This window comes from Salvelinus namaycush, chromosome 28 (assembly GCF_016432855.1).
Source record: "Salvelinus namaycush isolate Seneca chromosome 28, SaNama_1.0, whole genome shotgun sequence".
Classification (NCBI taxonomy): domain Eukaryota; kingdom Metazoa; phylum Chordata; class Actinopteri; order Salmoniformes; family Salmonidae; genus Salvelinus; species Salvelinus namaycush.
In genome coordinates this window covers 10,132,963-10,154,993 of record NC_052334.1, presented here as the reverse complement: position 1 = coordinate 10,154,993, position 22,031 = coordinate 10,132,963, and the positions used below count along the sequence as shown (strand labels likewise).

Genomic DNA, 22,031 nt, shown 5'->3' with positions numbered 1-22,031 from the left:
AACCCAGATGTACATGGTCACAAGCACACACAGGAAGTTTATAAACAACCATAAAGTTTGTCACAGGAGGTTGGTGGCACCTTAATTGGGGAGGACGGGCTCGTGGTAACGGCTGGAGCGGAATGAGTGGAATGGTATCAAATACATCCAACACATAGTTTGATGCCATTCCATTCAATCCGTTCCAGCCATTATTATGAGCCGTCCTCCCCTCAGAAGCCTCCACTGGCCCAAATTATGATCTGTCCTTTAACTTCTTATCAAACATCCGTCTTAATCCAACCATCCCATACCCTGAAAGTATCCATCCTAAAGGAGCTTACCTTTTTTAGAAGCCTCACAGAATCCTCACTTGGGACTTCAGAGAAAAACTTCTTCCTGTAAAAAAAAAAAAATGAGGAAAGAAAACGATATTACCCACCATGATTTAGTCAGCGAGAACAAAGCTTTAAGACTTGAGTCATTTGTCATTTCCTTCAAGGTTATTTATCAAGCCAGGAGAGTGAGTGTGTGTGTGCGCGTGTGTGCGTACGTACGTACGTACGTACGTACGTGTGTGTGTGTGTGTGTGTGTGCGAGTGTGTGTGTGTGTTAGGTAGGGCTGTGGCGGTCATGAAATTTTGTCAGTCAGTGATTATCATGCAAATAACTGCTGGTCTCACGGTAATTGACCATTAATTAACATAAACATGTTTGGCATCTCCTGGCTTCCACGCATAGCCTACCAGCCCCTGATGCAGACCTTTGGAACATCTACATTTAAAAAAACAAATAAATCCATTTAATATAACCTATAACCATCACAATAGATCCATTATTAATTTTAGACAGGTCTAAAGAAACATGTTATGACTTATGTTAGGCTCTGATCTGGCTATGCCATATGGCTGTGGGCTACACTAGTTCATTAAGCAGATAATATTTGCTCATAATTCCGGTGGCATTAATTGTATATTATTTTATATTAAGAAGAACACACTTGAATATATCTGAATAAAATAAAAATGATATTTTCTCCAAATGATTTCCGAGGTAGAGCACATGCGGCATTCTGTGTTGAGCGGTTGACAAACAAACAGGTCCTTTTCTACATGCTTCATTTAGAGTTATTTATTCAACTTAAGTTGTGATAAAAACGTCAGGCTATATGTTTAGATTTTTGGTACATTCTAAGGCTGTATGATGCGACTCTAATGATGATTTGAAAAATGTTGCATGAAAGGCATGAGCTCTGTTCTGTTTCTTGCACAGGCTGCACACACTTCTTCAGTCTCTCATTCACTATTTGAAAGCACTTGATAATATTCTCACTCATCAGACTATTCTCAATTTAACCTAGTCTTACATATAACCTGCCAAGGTAAAAATCTGTTGTTCCGCCCCTGAACAAGGCAGTTAACCCACTGTTCCTAGGCCTTCATTGAAAATTAGTTCTTAACTGACTTGCCTAGTTAAATAAAGGTAAAATAAAAAATAAAATATACACTGAGTGTACAAAACATAAGGAACACCGTCCTAATATTGAGACGCACTCAGCAATAAATCCAGCAGCAGGATAAAGCCGGGATCCTCTTCTAAATAGAACGTGTTTCACTAGGCTCTGTAGTAGATGTGCTCTCTAACTATGTTCCAGGGGTCCAAGGCCTATAGGATACAATTAGAGTTATTATACCACCTGATCAAAACATATAGGCCTATAGGATACATTTAGAGTTATTATACCACCTGATCAAAACATATAGGCCTATAGGATACATTTAGAGTTATTATACCACCTGATCAAAACATATAGGCCTATAGGCTACATTTAGAGTTATTATACCACCTGATCAAAACATATAGGCCTATAGGATACATTTAGAGTTATTATACCACCTGATCAAAACATATAGGCCTATAGGATACATTTAGAGTTATTATACCACCTGATCAAAACATATAGGCCTATAGGCTACATTTAGAGTTATTATACCACCTGATCAAAACATATAGGCCTATAGGATACATTTAGAGTTATTATACCACCTGATCAAAACATATAGGCCTATAGGATACATTTAGAGTTATTATACCACCTGATCAAAACATATAGGCCTATAGGCTACATTTAGAGTTATTATACCACCTGATCAAAACATATAGGCCTATGGGCTACATTTAGAGTTATTATACCACCTGATCAAAACATATAGGCCTATGGGCTACAATTGGAGTTATTATACCACCTGATCAAAACATATAGGCCTATAGGCTACAATTGGAGTTATTATGCCACCTGATCAAAACATATAGGCCTATGGGCTACAATTGGAGTTATTATACCACCTGATCAAAACATATAGGCCTATAGGCTACAATTGGAGTTATTATGCCACCTGATCAAAACATATAGGCCTATGGGCTACAATTGGAGTTATTATACCACCTGATCAAAACATATAGGCATATGGGCTACAATTGGAGTTATTATACCACCTGATCAAAACATATAGGCATATGGGCTACAATTGGAGTTATTATACCACCTGATCAAAACATATAGGCCTATGGGCTACAATTGGAGTTATTATACCACCTGATCAAAACATATAGGCCTATGGGCTACAATTGGAGTTATTATACCACCTGATCAAAACATATAGGCCTATGGGCTAGGCTACATGATACATGTGACTATGATTGGGAAAAGAAAAGGCATGCACTTTTTCTTGCCTTACACTGCACACACTGGGCATCATTCACAAGTGACAATATTCTCACCCATCAGACTATTCTCAATGTAATCTTGTCTTTACATATACTAAATAATATAGAGTACCAGTCAAAGGTTTGGACACACCTACTCATTCAAAGGCCTTTCTTTATTTTTACTATCTTCTATATTGCAGAAGTCACGACACCAAAAGTATTAAATTACACATATGGAATCACGTAGTAACCAAAAAAGTGTTAAACAAATCTAAATATATTTTATATTATAGATTCTTCAAAGTAGCCACCCTTTGCGTGCATGTGTGTGTGTATTCAGCTTCAGACCCTCCCTGGCTGCACATCCATCCCATAATCCATGGTGACGGCTTAGAGCAGTGACACCCACACTCTCCTGCTGCGGTGGCGACAGGGCCAGGATGGATGGAAGCATCAGATGTAATTGGAGCCCATTAAGCAAGACTCTATCCCCAATGAATGATGCACACACACACACGCTCAAACGCACACATGCACATACACGTATGCAAGCATGCACACACAAGCGCGTACACACGCATGTATGAAGAAACACACACACACACATAGGCCCACAAGCACACACCCTCACACTCACAAAGGCCCACCCACACAATCACAGGCAGGCAAACAAAGAATGCAAAACACACACACACACACACACACACACACAGTTCGAGCAACCAAGGAATGCCGCAGCAGGCTGCTCTGAAATGACCTTGGCTGGTGGATCTAGTCGCAGAGATTCATTTCAACTTCCATTATCAGGAAAATGGTTCTAAGTTTACATGTAATGCTTCCTATCTAAACCACACCACTCTAAATGACTTTGCCGATCAATAATTGCACATTTTCTTTTCAACACGGCTTTTCCCCTGAAAAACATGCAAGCTTCCAAAAACAAATTGCGCCCACAATCTTCTGCTATCACAACTCTAATTTCCCCCAGAGCAGCGAGCGCTACCGTATAATTCCGTGCCTTACCTAGAAAAACAAAGGAATCTATAATGCAGGCTCATTGAGGTCCAAGGGAATTGGGTTAGGGAGTTGAGACACACACACACACACACACACACACACACACACACACACACACACACACACACACACACACACACACACACACACACACACACACACACACACACACACACACACACACACACACCCCAAGCACAACAACACAAATTGAGAGGTGAAGGAGAGAGACCAGAGGTGTGTCTTTGTTTATTAAAAGAGCCTCATATGCACCTCGGCAGCAGCTGGTTTCAATACTTCAACAGAGAGCTTTAGCTGGAAGGGAGGCTGTAGAAATGTAGCTGTCTCAGAAATCAATCCTAATTATCCTGGCTTCTGAGACCATAACGTTGTACAGGCAACCAATCCGACCTCAGGATAGAAAGCAGATCACATGAGGCTGCTGAGGGGAGGACAGCTCATAATAATGGAACAGAGCAAATGGAATGGCATCAAACACATGGAAACCATGAGTCTGATGTATCTGATACCATTCCACTTATTCCGCTCCATTACCACAAGCCTGTTAGTGGTACTTAAGGTGAGACCAACCTCCTGTGAAACAGATAGATAACCAATCGACCCGTGGACTTCCCTGAGAAATGCAACAATCAACGCATCGCTTAAATGTACATTCAGGGTAATGAATTGGTTTCATCACTACCTCTAGATTAGAGGCAGGTATCTAAATTGAAAGTGTTTTTTAGTGTAGGAAAAGGTTTACAGCTGTAGGATCTTAATTTGGTCAGTTTAGTTGCTGAGAATTTTCCTGCACCGCAGGAGTTTTAAAAAGGCTTCTACTGTTTGTAATTTCCACTTCGAAATGTCAGACTTGATTTTCTCTAACAAAAAATATATCAACCATTACAAAAATATCCATTCATTATAATACACACAATAATTCACATTTCCTGTTGCTGCAGGATTATTGTCCTGCTGTAGCAAACTGGCTCAAATTAAGATCCTACATTTGTAGTCTGAATTTTGGAAATCCATCCTAGAAGTATAGCAGCATAGATAGGCTTCTCCACTAAGGGCACCCCTAGTCTTTTCTCCCAGCCTCTCTATATCCATGTATTTCTACAGGCCAACGTTCTGAGACATGCTGACAGGTCTACCACTCACTAGTCCTCCTGTAGCCACAATAGACCTTTCTATTAGCTCACTAATCCACATCAAAGAAACTAAGCCTTTCCATGTGTGTCTGTGTGTGTGTGTGTGTGTGTGTGTGTGTGTGTGTGTGTGTGTGTGTGCGATAGCAGGCTATTACAGCTGTGGGCTATTCATTAATTATCCTACTGTTACGTTCCCCAGTTTCTGTGTTGTATTTGAGTGTGTGTGTTTCAGGAGATGGCTTCCTGGAAGCCTCCCCAACCAACTGATTGGTCGACCCCAGGCTAATTGATGATTGGAGCTGACTCCGCCCCCTCGTCAAGAAGCAGCTGACTCTAATCACCATTGCCACCTGAAGATATAAAGCCAGTGTTCTGTTCAGGAGAGAGGATAGAAATGATTGGAGGTTAGAGGGAGATTGAATATTTTGGAGAAAAGAGAGAGAGAAGATTGAATATTTTGGAGAGATTAGGAAGATGATGAGAAAGATTGAATATTTTGGAGAAAAGATTAGAGGGAGATTGAATGTTTTGGAGAAATCATTAGAAAGAGTTCTGTGTTTGTTGCTTTGTCAAAGCTTCTTTAGTGGCCTGAGTTAGTTTACTCAGTTTTGTTGTAAAGTGTTTGTGAAATTGTTTATAATTATTCTGTTTCATTTGTTCCCAGGGGGGAAGGGGAAGGCGCTTAGGCAAGAGGCCCGAGGGCATACATATACCCGTAGTATATTCAATGTCTAGGCACACTAGGTAAGACCTGGGCGGACCACCCCCTGTATTTTGGTTAGGGCACCAGGTGGTGCAAGTTAGGTAAGTTAAGTGGGTAGGCAGGTTAGATAGGAGAGGGGGAGCTTTGATATTTACTTTCTTTCCTTTGGTTCCGTCCAGCCCCTTTTCCCCATATTACCGTGTAGGAAATAAATCCTAGTAAACGGTAAATTCTGCCTTTGTCGTCCTTTCTCGCACCTACGGTCCATACCTCTTTCGCTTCACGGAGAGTTGAGTTACAGCAGGGAGTTGCGTTCCCTCTTTTTAGAGGCGTGCGTAACACTACAGTTAGGCTATACTGAGGTTACGTCTGTTTGCTTTATTATACAATACACTCTACTGTACTGTATAAATCAAATATCCTAGTTGAACATTGATTGATTGTGTTGTATTGCAGTCAATAAAGGGCTTACGCTTACCAAGCTACTGTTGTGTGTGAGGCATGTGGGATTACTTCCTTTATAGTGTGATTCACCAGCCAACAATGTTGTCATCAAACAGTGTGGTACTACTTTAATATTTGAGAAAGTCAGAATAGGAAGTCCAAGTCATACTGGAATCAGAACATTGCGACAAATCTTCAGTAACTCTGGGGGGAGGGGCCTGGGGGGATTGCCTCTACTCTCATTGGTCATCAGTGACAGGAAATGAGGCCAAAGGTGAGGGCATGGATCAGGTGACCCAGCTCCAGAGGCACAGCTGGGATGGCCTTTCTGACAGTGACTGCAGCTGGGGACTGGCACCTCATCTAACAGAGAGTGTGTGTGTGTGTGTGTGTGTGTGTGTGTGTGTGGAATATATGGGCCAAGTATCATACATGCAGTGTATTCTATTCTCAGAGCCCAGGACTGTGCTGGTTATGCTGCACTCTCTAACACACACACACACACACACACACCCCTCTCCTCTCTTTGGAGAGACAGGCACAGATGGGTGTTTCTGGATGGATGATCCTCCTGGAGGGGTCAAAAGCTGCAGGGAGGGAAATGTTGGCAGGGCTGGCTGTGTGTGTGCGTGTTTGTTTGTGCCACCTCACCTCTGCTCTCACCCAACTCTTCTCTGCATCCTCTCTCTCCCACCTCACCTCTCTCTCCCCCACCTCACCTCTTCTCTCCCCCACCTCACCTCTCTCTCCCCCACCTCTTCTCTGCCTCCTCTCTCTCCCCCACCTCACCTCTGCTCTCCACCACCTCTTCTCTGCCTCCTCTCTCCTCTCTTGGCTGTATCACAACTGGCCGTGATTAGGAGTCCCATAGGGCGGCGCACATTTGGCCCAGCGTCGTCCGGGGTTGGCCAGCGTAGGCCGTCATTGAAAATAAGAATTTGTTCTTAACTGACTTGCCTAGTTAAATAAAGGTTAAATAAAAAGTAAAATGATAGAGAAAGAGAGGGTTGGATAGAGGGAGGAGGGAGAGGATAGAGGGAGAGAGGGAGGATAGAGGGAGGAGGGGGATGATAGAGGGAGATGATAGAAGGATAGAGGGAGAGGATAGAAGGAGAGAGGGAGGATAGAGGGAGGAGGGGGATGATAGAGGGAGATGATAGAAGGAGAGAGGGAGGATAGAGGGAGGAGGGGGAGGATAGAGGGATAGGATAGAAGAAGAGAGGGAGGATAGAGGGAGGAGGGGGAGGATAGAGAGAGAGAGGGAGGATAGAGGGAGAAGATAGAAGGAGAAAGGGAGGATAGAGGGAGGAGGGGGGGAGAGAGGGAGGATAGAGGGAGGAGGGGGAGGATAGAAGGAGAGAGGGAGGATAGAGGGAGGAGGGGGAGGATAGAGGGATAGGATAGAGGGAGAGAGGGAGGATAGAGGGAGGAGGGGGATGATAGAGGGAGAGGATAGAGGGATAGAGGGAGGATAGAGGGAGAGGATAGAAGGAGAGAGGGAGGATGGAGGGGGAGGATAGAGGGAGAGAGGGAGGATAGAGGGAGAAGATAGAGGGAGAGAGGGAGGATAGAGGGAGGAGGGGGAGGATAGAGGGATAGGATAGAGGGAGAGAGGGAGGATAGAGGGAGGAGGGGGATGATAGAGGGAGAGGATAGAGGGATAGAGGGAGGATAGAGGGAGAGGATAGAAGGAGAGAGGGAGGATAGAGGGAGAGAGGGAGGATAGAGGGAGAAGATAGAGGGAGAGAGGGAGGATAGAGGGAGGAGGGGGAGGATAGAGGGGGAGGATAGAGGGAGAGAGGGAGGATAGAGGGAGAAGATAGAGACAGAGAGGGAGGATAGAGGGAGAAGATAGAGCAGGCCTGGGTTGTTGTCTTAGCTCTCCTGATCAACACCTGTGATTGATTTATGCCTCTCTCTAATGTCAATATGCCTTGTCTACTGCTGTCTTGGCTAGTTTTCATTGCGTTATTTCACTGTAGAGCCCTCAGTCCCGCCTTAGATAGCTCTTTCGTCCCACCCCACACACATGCAGAGACCTCACCTATTATGCCTTGAATCTATTTTACCACAACGCACTAGACGACCAGTTCTTATAGCCCTTAGCCGTACCCTTATCCTACTCTTCCTCCTCTGTTCCTCTGGTGATGTAGAGGTTAACCCAGGCCCTGTAGCCACCAGTTCCACTCCTATTCCCCAGGCGCTATCATTTGTTGACTTCTGTAACCGTAAAAGCCTTGGTTTGATGCATGTTAACATCAGAAGCCTCCTCCCTAAGTTAGTTTTTTGCACTGCTTTAGCACACTCCGCCAACCCTGATGTCCTAGCCGTGTCTGAATCCTGGCTTAGGAAGGCCACCAAAAATTCTGAAATTTCCATCCCCAACTATAACATTTTCCGCCAAGATAGAACTGCCAAAGGGGGTGGAGTTGCAATCTACTGCAGAGACAGCCTGTAGAGTTCTGTCATGCTATCCAGGTCGAGCTTCTACTTTTAAAAATCCACCTTTCCAGAAATAAGTCTCTCACTCTCGCTTGTTACAGACCCCCTTCAGCTCCCAGCTGTGCCCTGGACCCCATATGTGAATTGATTGCCCCCATCTATCTTCAGAGTTTGTACTGCTAGGTGACCTAAACTGGGACATGCTTAACACCCCGGTCGTCCTACAATCTAAGCTTGATGCCCTCAATCTCACCCAAATGATCATGGAACCTACCAGGTACAACCCCAAAGCCGTAAACACGGGCACCCTCATAGATATCATCCTGACCAACGTGCCCTCTAAATACACCTCTGCTGTCTTCAACCAGGATCTCAGCGATCACTGCCTCATTGCCTGCGTCCGTAATGGGTCCGCGGTCAAACGACCACCCCTCATTTTTAATTTTTTAATTTATTTAACCTTTATTTAACCAGGAAGGGCTCATTGAGATTTAAAATATCTTTTTCAAGAGCGTCCTGGCCAAGATAGGCAGCACCAAGTCATGACAAAAATTACAGACAAACAACATGAAAAACTACAAGTAATCTAGTAAAAACCATTGAATTCACAAGAGTATAACAAAAATCAAAAACAGCAAATTAAAAACATTGACAGGTCAGGGAATCAGTCTCAAGATCATTCATCAGTGATTTAAAAATACCAATCGGGACAAGTTCTTCCAGTTTAAAAGTATTTTGTAAGGTGTTCCAAGACGATGGCGCAGAGTACATAAAAGCCCTTTTACCAAATTCAGTTTGGACATTTGGAACAGTTAGCAGGATAAAGTCCAGCGAACGAAGAGAGTACCCACCACATTTCTGAACAATAAAAATGCCCAAATAAAAAGGTAGTAAACCCAAAATGGCTTTATAAATAAAAGTATACCAGTGACTGAGCCTACGAGTGACTAGAGAAGGCCAGCCAACCCTGGTATACAAAGTGCAGTGGTGAGTAAGGGTTTTGCAGTTTAAAATATATCTCAAAGTACCATGGGAAAGGGTGTCAATTGATCTCAAACACTGAGCGGAAGCATTCATATATAAAATATCCCCATAGTCTAGTAAAGGCATAAATGTAGCTTCTGGCTTCAAAAGAAAAACAGGCCTTATTCCTAAAATAAAATCCCAATTTCAGCCTACATTTTTTTGTCAATTGTTGAATATGCAATTTAAAAGAGAGGCCGTCATCAATTAAAATTCCAATATATTTATATGAGGTTACAACCTCAATCTCCTTGCCCTGACAGGTAGTAATAAGTGAAAGGTTCAGAGGTCTATTTCTTGCTTTAGAAAACACCATTAGTTTAGTTTTGTCAGTATTGAAGATAAGCTTCAATTGACACAAGGTATGTTGAACAGTATAAAAAGCAGTTTGCAAGTTCTGGAAAGCTTTTGTAAGAGACGAGGCACAACAGTAAATAACAGTATCATCAGCATAAAAATGAAGTTGCGCATTTTGGACATTTTTGTCTAAATCATTTATATAAATAGTGAATAAGAGAGGACCAAGTCCAGAGCCTTGGGGCACACCATTAAAGACAGACAATTTAACAGACATAAGCCCATCAAATTGAGTGCACTGAGTTCTATCAGTCAAACGCTCCCTAAAACACTTCAGCAAGCAGGCCTTTCTAATCGACCTGGCCCAGGTATCCTGGAAAGATATTGACCTCATTCTGTCAGTAGAGGATGAATGGTTATTCTTTAACTTATACTTCATCACAATCCCGGATCCGGGAGCACCCCCATCAGTAAAAAAGCTGACTAGCATAGCCTAGCATAGCGTCACAAGTAAATACTAGCATCTAAATATCATTAAATCACAAGTCCAAGACACCAGATGAAAGATACACATCTTGTGAATCCAGCCATCATTTCTGATTTTTAAAATGTTTTACAGGGAAGACACAATATGTAAATCTATTAGCTAACCACGATAGCAAAAGACACAACTTTTTTTTCCCACCATTTTTTTCCTGCATAGGTAGCTATCACAATTTCGACCAAATAAAGATATAAATAGCCACTAACCAAGAAACAACTTCATCAGATGACAGTCTGATAACATATTTATTGTATAGCATATGTTTTGTTAGAAAAATGTGCATATTTCAGGTATAAATCATAGTTTACCATTGCAGCCACCATCACAACTCTCACCAAAGCAACTAGAATAACTACAGAGACCAACGTGAATTACCTAAATACTCATCATAAAACATTTATGAAAAATACACAGCGTACAGCAAATGAAAGACAAAGATCTTGTGAATCCAGCCAATATTTCAGATTTTTTAAGTGTTTTACAGTGAAAACACAATATAGCATTATATTAGCTTACTACAATAGCCAACCACACAACAGCATTGATTCAAGCCAACATTAGCAATAACGAATAAACCAGCAAAAGATATTAATTTTTTCACTAACCTTCTCAAACTTCTTCAGATGACAGTCCTATAACATCATATTACACAATACATATAGAGTTTGTTCGAAAATGTGCATATTTAGCGGCACAAATCGTGGTTATACAATGAGAATAGTAGCCAAGCTGCCAACAATATGTTGGGAGAAATCTTGGGAGAGGCACCTAATCTAATCAGTAACTAATCATAAACTTGACTAAAAAATACAGGTTGGACAGCAAATGAAAGATACATTAGTTCTTAATGCAATCGCTGTGTTAGATTTTTTAAATTAACGTTACTACGACATACAGCGTGTGTTAAAGCGAGACCGCACCGAAATTAATGGCGGAATATGAGTTTTACATTTTTCAACAGAACAACGAATTAACATCATAAATAGTTCTTACTTTTTGATGAGCTCCCATCAGAATCTTGGGCAAGTTGTCCTTTGTCCAAAAGAATCATTGCTCGGTTGTAGATTGTCGCCTTCAACTTTGGAATTAGCAGTAAACATTAGCCATGTGGCCCAGACGTGCCCAACTCACTAGAACGCAGCACAAATAAATATCCGAAAATCGCAATATACTGATATAAACTGATATAACTCGGTTTAAAATAACAACATTATGATGTCTTTAACACCTATATCGAATAAAATCAGAGCCGGATATATCTAAGGGCTATAACGGGAGCTTTCTAGAACGCCATCCTGAGGTCTGTCTTGCGTCATGGCGAATGAAGGAAAGAGAGGACCCCACGTTGCCAGTCCATTTATATGGCCTCAGATCTGCCTAGCAACTCCATTCCAATTCTCACTATTTGCTGACATCCAGGGGAAGGCGTATGCAGTGCATCTCAACCAATAGAAGACATGCACATTAATAAACCGACCTCAGAACAGCCTGGGCCTCCCGGGTGGCACAGTGGTCTAGGGCACTGCATCGCAGTGCTAACTGCGCCACCAGAGTCTCTGGGTTCGCGCCCAGGCTCTGTCGCAGCTGGCCGCGACCGGGAGGTCCGTGGGGCGACGCACAATTGGGCTAGCGTCGTCCGGGTTAGGGAGGGTTTGGCCGGTAGGGATATCCTTGTCTCATCACGCTCCAGCGACTCCTGTGGCGGGCCGGGCGCAGTGCGCGCTAACCAAGGGGGCCAGGTGCACGGTGTTTCCTCCGACACATTGGTGCGGCTGGCTTCCGGGTTGGAGGCGCGCTGTGTTAAAGAAGCAGTGCGGCTTGGTTGGGTTGTGCTTCGGAGGACGCATGGCTTTCGACCTTCGTCTCTCCCGAGCCCGTACGGGAGTTGTAGCGATGAGACAAGATAGTAATTACTAGCGATTGGATACCACGAAAATTGGGGAGAAAAGGGGATAAAAAAAATTTAAAAAGAAAAAAAAAAAAGAAAAAGAACAGCCTGGCTGATTTCAGATTTCTCACTTGCTGACAGGAAGATTGCTCCAACTCGAGTTCTGTTTTACTCACAGATATAATTCAAACGGTTTTAGAAACTAGAGAGTGTTTTCTATCCAATAGTAATAATAATATGCATATTGTACGAGCAAGAATTGAGTACGAGGCAGTTTAATTTGGGAACGAAATTTTTACAAAGTGCAAACAGCACCCCCTATTGAGAAAAGGTTAAAAGTGCTTTCCTCACCATCTTAAATAAGCATGCCCCATTCAAAAAATGTAGAACCAGGAACAGATATAGCCCGTGGTTCACTCTAGATCTGACTGCCCTTGACCAGCACAAAAACATCCTGTGGCGTACTGCATTAGCATCGAATAGCCCCCATGCTATGCATCTTTTCAGGGAAGTTAAGAACCAATATACACAGGCAGTTAGGAAAGCAAAAGTTGCTTTTTCAAACAGAAATTTGCATCCTGTAGCACACACTCCAAAAAGTTGTGGGACACTGTAAAGTCCATGGAGAATAAGAGCACCTCCTCCCATCTGCCCACTGCACTGAGGCTAGGAAACACAGTCACCACCGATAAATATACTATAATCGAGAATTTCAATAAGCATTTTTCTAAGGCTGGACATGCTTTCCACATGGCTACCCCTACCCCGGTCAACAGCTCTTCACCCCCCACAGCAACTTGCCCAAGCCTCGCCCATTTTCCTTCACCCAAATCCAGATAGCTGATGTTCTGAAAGAGCTGCAAAATCTGGACCCCTACAAATCAGCTGGGCTAGACAATCTGGACCCTCTCTTTCTAAAATGATCCGCCGCAATTGTTGCAACCCCTATTACTAGCCTGTTCAACATCTCTTTCGTATAGTCTGAGATCCCCAAAGATTGGAAAGCTGCTGCGGTCATCCACCTCTTCAAAGGGGGAGACACTCTAGACCCAAACTGTTACAGACCTATATCTAACCTACCCTGCCTTTTTAATGTCTTCGAAAGCCAAGTTAACAAACAGATCACCGACCATTTCGAATCACCATCGTACCTTCTCCGCTATGCAATCTGGTTTCCGAGCTGGTCATGGGTGCACCTCAGCCACGCTCAAGGTCCTAAACGATATCATAACCACCATAGATAAAAGACAATACTGTGCAGCCGTCTTCATCGACCTGCCCAAGGCTTTTGACTCTGTCAATCACCGCATTCTTATCGGCAGACTCAACAGCCTTGGTTTCTCAAATGACTGCCTAGCCTGGTTCACCAACTACTTCTCAGACAGAGTTCAGTGTGTCAAATCGGAGGGCCTGTTGTCCGGACCTCTGGTAGTCTCTATGGGGGTGCCACAGGGTTCAATTCTCGGGACTGACTCTTTTCTCTGTATATATCAATGAAGTCGCTCTTGCGGCTGGTGATTCTCTGATCCACCTCTACGCAGACGACACCATTCTGTATACATCTGGCCCGTCTTTGGACACTGTGTTAACTAACCTCCAAACGAGCTTCAACGCCATTCAACTCTCCTTCCGTGGCCTCCAACTGCACTTAAATGCAAGTAAAACTAAATGCATGCTCTTCAACCGATCGCTGCCCGCACCTGCCTGCTCGTCTAGCATCACTACTCTGGACGGTTCTGACTTAGAATATGTGGACAACTACAAATACCTAGGTGTCTGGTTAGACTGTAAACTCTCCTTCCAGACTCATATTAAGCATCTCCAATCCAAAATGTAATCTAGAATCGGCTTCCTATTTCGCAACAAAGCATCCTTCGCTCATGCTGCCAAACATACCTTCGTAAAACTGACTATCCTACCGATCCTTGACTTCGGCGATGTCATTTACAAAATAGCCTCCAATGACTGGAATGAATTGCAAAAATCACTGAAGCTGGAGCCTCATATCTCCCTCACTAACTTTACGCATCAGCTGTCAGAGCAGCTTACAGATCATTGCACCTGTACATAGCGCACCTGTAAATTGTCCATCCAACTACCTCATCCCCATATTGTTATTATATATTTTTTTGCTCCTTTGCACCCCAGTACCTCTACTTGCATATTCGTCTTCTGCACATCTATCACTCCAGTATTTATTTGCTAAATTGTCATTATTTCGCCACTACGGCCTATTTATTGCCTTACCTCCCTAATCTTACTTCATTTCCACACACGGTATATAGACTTTTATGTTGTGTTATTGACTGTACGTTTGTTTACTCCATGTGTAACTGTGTTGTTGTTTGTGTCGCACTGCTTTGCTTTATCTTGGCCAGGTCGCAGTTGTAAATGAGAACTTGTTCTCAACTGGCCTACCTGGTTAAATAAAGGTGAAATAAATAAAAAAGGCCGGTATATGCGGCTGATTCAACACAGCCCGCGGAATCATGCTCAGATCACATAAAGAAATTGCAATAGTAAAGTTTTGAAAAACGTATTTGTTATTCAAATTAAAAGCCCAATGAATACTCACCTTTGTGTAATGATTTAACTCACACCGCTTGTGGGACATTTATTTTGATGGCACGTATAAATAACAACTGCACAAGGACAGACAGTGACTGACAGGCTGACACACATGTCACAGTTACAAATAGTAGCTAGCTAGAAATTGCGCAAAACATTTTTCAAAGAGAGTTTTTCAAAGATTTCAAAGAAAATGAAAGTAGACAATGAATGTAGGGTGTTCCAGCAAGAGTGGACATCGAAATATTTCTTTGTTGAGGTATCAGGGAAAGCTGTGTGCTTATTGTGCAAAGGGAGCATCACTGTCTTGAAAGACTACAACTTGTCCTGACACTTCCAGACGAAGCATGCAGAGAAATATAGGAATAGGTATTCTGAGCAGAGGGCAAGTGCATCGAAAGAGTTGCTTTCTGTGTTGCAAAAGCAGCAAGGACTTTCACAAAACTGCATTTAGCAAACGACGGAATTGAGAGAGCTAGCTATATACTGTCCCACAAAATTGCTAAACATAGCACGCCATTCGCTGATGGCGAATTCATAAAATAATGTTTAATTGACTCTGCTGCAATACCTTGCCCCGACAAGAAAGAGCTGTTTGAAAATGTTTCCATGTCAAGACGAACAGTAACACGGCATGTTGAGAACATCACAGAGAATATGGAACAACAGTTGAAAGACAAGGTAAAGGATTTCACCTATTTCTCCTTGGCCCTGGATGAGAGCAGTGGCACGGTGCAGTTGTTGATATTCTTACGAGGCATAACCCCAGACTTTGAAATTACAGAGGAGCTTGCTTCAGTGCAGTCAATGAAGAGCACAACCACAGGGAAATATTTATTGGATGAGGTTAATAAGTGTGGCAAAGCTGGGACTGAGTTTTGAAAAGTTATCCAGTGTGACCACTGATGGGTGCCCAAACTTGACAGGAAAAAATGTTGGCTTTTTGAAAAGGATAGATCAAGTTGCTGAACCCAGATCAGAAAAGTATTTTCCTGCATTGCATTATTCATTAGGAGGTGCTCTGTAAATGTGTTCTGAAAATGAGCCATAATGTGGATACAGTAAACTTCATAAGAGCAAAATCTTTAAACCACAGGCAGTTTGTCTCACTGTTGGAAGAGACATATCTCCCCTACCACACAAACGTGAGATGGCTGAGTTTGGGGAAGGTGCTTAAAAGTGGGTGGGACCTGAAGTCGGAGATTGCTGAGTTTTTGCAAATGAAAGGAAAATATGTGGATTTCCCTCAACTGCAAGATAAAGAATGGTTGGCTGATTTTGCCTTCACCGTGGACATCATGGCCCTCATGAATTAACTGAATTCCAAACTACAAGGGAAGGACCTGTTTGCACATCAGATGTACATCCTTGTCAAAGCCTTCAAGGGAAAATTACTCCTCCTGACCCGCCAAGTAGAAGCCAACAATCTCACCCACCTTCCGACACTACTAGTCTGGTCCCTATCAGATGATCAGCGGGAGAAGTAGACATCGCTGCTCAGTGCTTTGAATGGTGAGTTTTCTCATCGTTTTGAGGATTTCAAAGTGTTGGAAAATAACATGCTGTTGTTTTCCTCTCCTTTCACCTTCAATGTGGATAACGCTCCCACTGACCTGCAACTTGAACTTATCAATCTTCAGTCTGATGCAGTGATTGGAGAACTATTCAAAACTTTGTCACTGATGAGGTTCAATGCATCTCTCGATGAACAAAACTCTCCAAAGATTAGGAGATGCTCAGAAGATGTTTGTACTGTTTGGGTCAACCTACACTCAGCAAAAAAAGAAGCGTCCTCTCACTGTCATCTGTGTTTATTTTCAGCAAACTTAACATGTGCAAATATTTGTATGAACATAACAAGATTCAACAACTGAGACATAAACTGAACAAGTTCCATAGACATGTGACGAAAATAAATGGAATAATGTGACCCTGAACAAAGGGGGGGTCAAAATCAAAAGTAACAGTCGGTATCTGTCGTGGCCACCAGCTGCATTAGGTACTGCAGTGCATCTCCTCCTCATGGACTGCACCAGATTGGCCAGTTCTTGCTGTGAGATGTTACCCCACTCTTCCACCAAGACACCTGCAAGTTCCCGGACATTTCTGGGGGGGATTTGGCCCTAGCCCTCACCCTCCGATCCAACAGGTCCCAGACGTGCTCAATGGGATTGAGATCCGGGCTCTTCACTGGCCAATGCAGAACACTGACATTCCTGGCTTGCAGGAAATCACACACAGAACGAGCAGTATGGCTGGTGGCATTGTCATGCTGGAGGGTCATGTCAGGATGAGCCTGTCGGAAGGGTACCACATGAGGGAAGAAGATGTCTTCCCTGTAACGCACAGCGTTGAGATTGCCTGCAATGACAACAAGCTCAGTCCGATGATGATGTGACACACCGCACCAGACCATAACCGCTCCACCTCCAAATCGATCCCGCTCCAGAGTACAGGCCTCGGTGTAACGCTCATTCCTTCGACGATAAACGCAAATACGACCATCACCCCTGGTGAGACAAAACCACGACTCGTCAGTGAAGAGCACTTTTGCCAGTCCTGTCTGGTCCAGCGATGGTGGGTTTGTGCCCATAAGCAACGTCTTTGCCGGTGATGTCTGGTGAGGACCTGCCTTAAAACAGGCCTACAAGCCCCCAGTCCAGTCTCTCTCAGCCTATTGCGGACAGTCTGAGCACTGATGGAGGGATTGTGCGTTCCTGGTGTAACTCGGGCAGTTATTGTTGCCATCCTGTACCTGTCCCACAAGTGTGATGCTCGGATGTACCGATCCTGTGCAGGTGTTGTTACACGTGGTCTGCCACTGCGAGGACGATCAGCTGTCCTCCCTGTCTCCCTGTAGCGCTGTCTTAGGTGTCTCACAGTACGGACATCAGGTGTCTCACAGTACGGCAAATTTATTGCCCTGGCCACATTTGCAGTCCTCATGCCTCCTTGCAGCATGCCTAAGGCACGTTCACACAGATGAGCAGGGACCCTGGGCATCTTTCTTTTGGTGTTTTTCAGAGTCAGTAGAAAGGCCTCTTTAGTGTCCTAAGTTTTCATAACTTTGACCTTAATTGCCTACCATCTGTAGGCTGTTAGTGTCTTAATGACCGTTCCACAGGTGCATGTTCATTAATTGTTTATGATTAATTGAACAAGCATGGGAAACAGTGTTCAAACCCTTTACAATGAAGATCTGTGAAGTGTTTTGGATTTTTATGAATTATCTTTGAAAGCCCCCTTTTTTTATTTTTCAACTAAAATGACATACCCAAATCTAACTGCCTGTAGCTCAGGCCCTGAAGCAAGGATATGCATATTATTGGTACCTTTTGAAAGGAAACACTTTGAAGTTTGTGGAAATGTGAATGTAGGAGGATATAACACAATAGATCTGGTAGAAGAAAATACAAAGAAAGAAACAACCGTTTTTTTTTTTACCCTGCTTGTAATTCCGATGGTGTCCACAAGAGGGCAGCAGTGTATGTGCAAAGTTTCAGACTGATAACCTGAAGTATGAGCAAGCTACATGACATTTAGTGTGAAGTAGTGTGAAGTACATTTGGGCAAATCGTGAAAGAAACATTTACATTACATTTTTCTGCAAGAATATCGTCAAATCTGTATACTTGGACTTTGATTGAGCTTTTCCAGTATTAGTAGCCATATTGTAAGTTAAACATTTGCAAAACACCCAGTTTTCATTACTCTCCATATTCTTCCAATTTTTGTCCAAAAAGAAAAGGCTTGCTGTCGCACAAGGTTAGCAGCCACATTTTGTTACAGATACGGGGTTTCCGCATACTCCCGTAAAGCCCAGCTCATTGACCCCGATTGGTGCTTATTTGACAGTTACAGTCAATCAAGTGAAGACCGCCCGTGTCATCGGCGCGCCATGAAGGCGTTGCTCTCTGACCAAATTTGGTGTCCTATAGGATATACTACACCCCTAATGATATAGTGAAGTCTGGTTACGTTCTAGGATCTCTGAGGAATAAATATGAATGTAATTTGACTGGTTGAAACAACGTTTAGGGTTAGATTTTCACAGATTCCTTTCTTTGCAAATTGAACGAGTGGAAATACAAAATAGATCGTGCATGCTATATGGACCTTTTATGATATGAAAAAGGATTTTATCTAACAACTAACAAAACGACACTTCATGTTATCTCTGGGACCCTTTGGATGATAAATTAGAGCAAGATTTCAGAATGTAAGTGCACATTTCACCTTCAGGGATGAATTTATCAAACCTATCGCAGTGAAATAAATGTTTTGTTGTTAGGAGCTCTCCTCAAACAATAGCATGGCATTTTTTCTCAGTAATAGCTACTGTAAATTGGACAGTGTAGTTATATTAACAAGAATTTAAGCTTTCAGCCGATATAAGACCCTTATATGTACCGACATGTGCTGTTTCTCTAAAATCTGCATGATTTACAACTGCCCCGTTGACGGGATAGGCGTCCCTTCTTAAACCCTTTACAATGAAGATCTGTGAAGTTATTAGGATTTTTATGAATTATCTTTGAAAGACAGGGTCCTGAAAAAAGGACGTTTCTTTTTTTGCTGAGTTTATGTATGTAAACAGACATGTTCTGTGATGAAATATAAATCAAGTTAAGGCACAGATCATCTCTTACTGTCTCTCACCTCGCAGCAATCCTGCACATAGCGACGTCAGAAACTACACCTGACTTCACTGCTCTAGTCAATGCCCATCAGAGACTTCACTGCTCTAGTCGATGCCCATCAGAGACTTCACTGCTCTAGTCAATGCCCATCAGAGACTTCACTGCTCTAGTCAATGCCCATCAGAGACTTCACTGCTCTAGTCAATGCCCATCAGAGACTTCACTGCTCTAGTCAATGCCCATCAGAGACTTCACTCCTCACACAGATTAAGTAGTTTAAATGTAATGTTGAGCACTCCTTCTTTCTTGTGGCTTTGTGCATACCCCTTAACAAGAGTTCTGTCCGTGGTGATGAATGCACAGTGTACTTTTCCCACCGTGTAGTTTATTGTTTACATGTTAAATAATGAAAATCCCTACCAAAAGGAGAACATGGATGGGGTTTATTTCTGTGCATGTTAAAAAAGTCAAATAAGTAGCATATCTGTACGTGATTTACAGTAGATCTGTCAACACAGTCATACACATGATGTATAATCCTGTAATATGATTATGGCCCGCGATGGCAAAAATATATCCTAATAATTGCCCAGGCCTGGGATAGAGGGAGGAGAGAGGGAGAAAATAGAGGGAGAGATGGAGGATAGAGTGAGAGAGGGAGGATAGAGGGAGGGAGGATAGAGGGAGGGGGGATAGAGAGAGGGGGGATAGAGGGAGGAAGAGAGGGGGGATAGAGGGAGGAAGAGAGGGGGGATAGAGGGAGGGGGGATAGAGGGAGGGGGGATAGAGAGAGGGGGGATAGAGGGAGGGGGGATAGAGGGAGGGGGGATAGAGAGAGGGGGGAGGAGGGATGTGTGTTTGAAGCAAAGGTTCTGTATTCCAGTTTGGAGAAGCGATCCCCTGTGGAACGCGGGTGCCTGTCGATAGAGAGAGATAGATTTACTTCTCCAGAAGGAGACGCATTTCAAGTCAGGGAGCATGTTGCTCAAAACAAAGAGGAAGAGTGTCACGGTAGAGAGAAAATAGTTCCCACACACAAAAACAACGCTTCATTACCAGTCAGTCTAACTGACTACATTCTCTGAAAGTTACACTCACACCGCACATTAACTCCAGCACATATGTATCTAAGTCTGCACACATACACAATGTATGTATCTAAGTCTGCACACATACACAATGTATGTATCTAAGTCTGCACACATAAACAATGTATTTAACTAAGTCTGCACACATAAACAATGTATTTAGCTAAGTCTGCACACATAAACAATGTATTTAACTAAGCCTACACACATAAACAATGTATTTAGCTAAGCCTACACACATAAACAATGTATTTAGCTAAGTCTGCACACATAAACAATGTATTTAACTAAGTCTGCACACATAAACAATGTATTTAACTAAGTCTGCACACATAAACAATGTATTTAACTAAGTCTGCACACATAAACAATGTATTTAACTAAGTCTGCACACATAAACAATGTATTTAACTAAGTCTGCACACATAAACAATGTATTTAACTAAGTCTGCACACATAAACAATGTATTTAACTAAGTCTGCACACATAAACAATGTATTTAGCTAAGTCTGCACACATAAACAATGTATTTAACTAAGTCTGCACACATAAACAATGTATGTATCTAAGTCTGCACACATAAACAATGTATTTAACTAAGCCTACACACATAAACAATGTATTTAGCTAAGTCTGCACACATAAACAATGTATTTAGCTAAGTCTGCACACATAAACAATGTATTTAGCTAAGTCTGCACACATAAACAATGTATTTAACTAAGCCTACACACATAAACAATGTATTTAGCTAAGTCTGCACACATAAACAATGTATTTAACTAAGCCTACACACATAAACAATATATTTAGCTAAGCCTACACACATAAACAATATATTTAGCTAAGCCTACACACATAAACATTGCGCCTGTCTGCAAAATCCCCGTCTTTCACACTCACACACTTTCACTCCCAATCAACACTCTCTGTTGTCTTTCTCCCCAACCTAACCCCAACCAAACCCATACCCAAAACATCCCCAACCCCGAACCGCCCCACCCCCTGTGTCCCCTGAGGCCAGGAGGATGATTACCACCAGAAAGGAGAGCAGAGCTCTGTCCCCTGAGGCCAGGAGGATGAGTACCACCAGAAAGGAGAGCAGAGCTCTGTGTCCCCTGAGGCCAGGAGGATGAGTACCACCAGAAAGGAGAGCAGAGCTCTGTGTCCCCTGAGGCCAGGAGGATGAGTACCACCAGAAAGGAGAGCAGAGCTCTGTGTCCCCTGAGGCCAGGAGGATGAGTACCACCAGAAAGGAGAGCAGAAAGGAGAGTCATCATGAATCTACATACAATATGATAATAGACGTGAGGGTCTTCATACAGTGGGTGTCTTCAGAGCCTTTGGGATACAACACAGAAAACAGGAAAGAGGAATTCTGCTGTAAAGGCTGCTCAAAAACAGTTTGTCAGAGATTGAGAACATACACACATTATAGATGTTACACACATGCACCTACTAATGCATGCACACGCGCACACACACACATGCGCGCGCGCACATGCACACGAGCACACACTTGTCAACCCACTGT

General features: G+C 42.9%; 1 protein-coding gene across 1 annotated transcript in view; it reads right to left on the bottom strand.

Annotated features, from left to right (window-relative positions):
- LOC120023555 (alpha-(1,6)-fucosyltransferase-like) overlaps nucleotides 1–22,031 on the bottom strand; it is a 182,259-nt gene that overhangs the window by 96,596 nt on the left and 63,632 nt on the right. The window contains exon 2 of the mRNA XM_038967585.1: nucleotides 324–378. The gene's annotated coding sequence lies outside the window, so the exon portion shown is untranslated. The remainder of the gene's footprint in view (nucleotides 1–323; nucleotides 379–22,031) is intronic.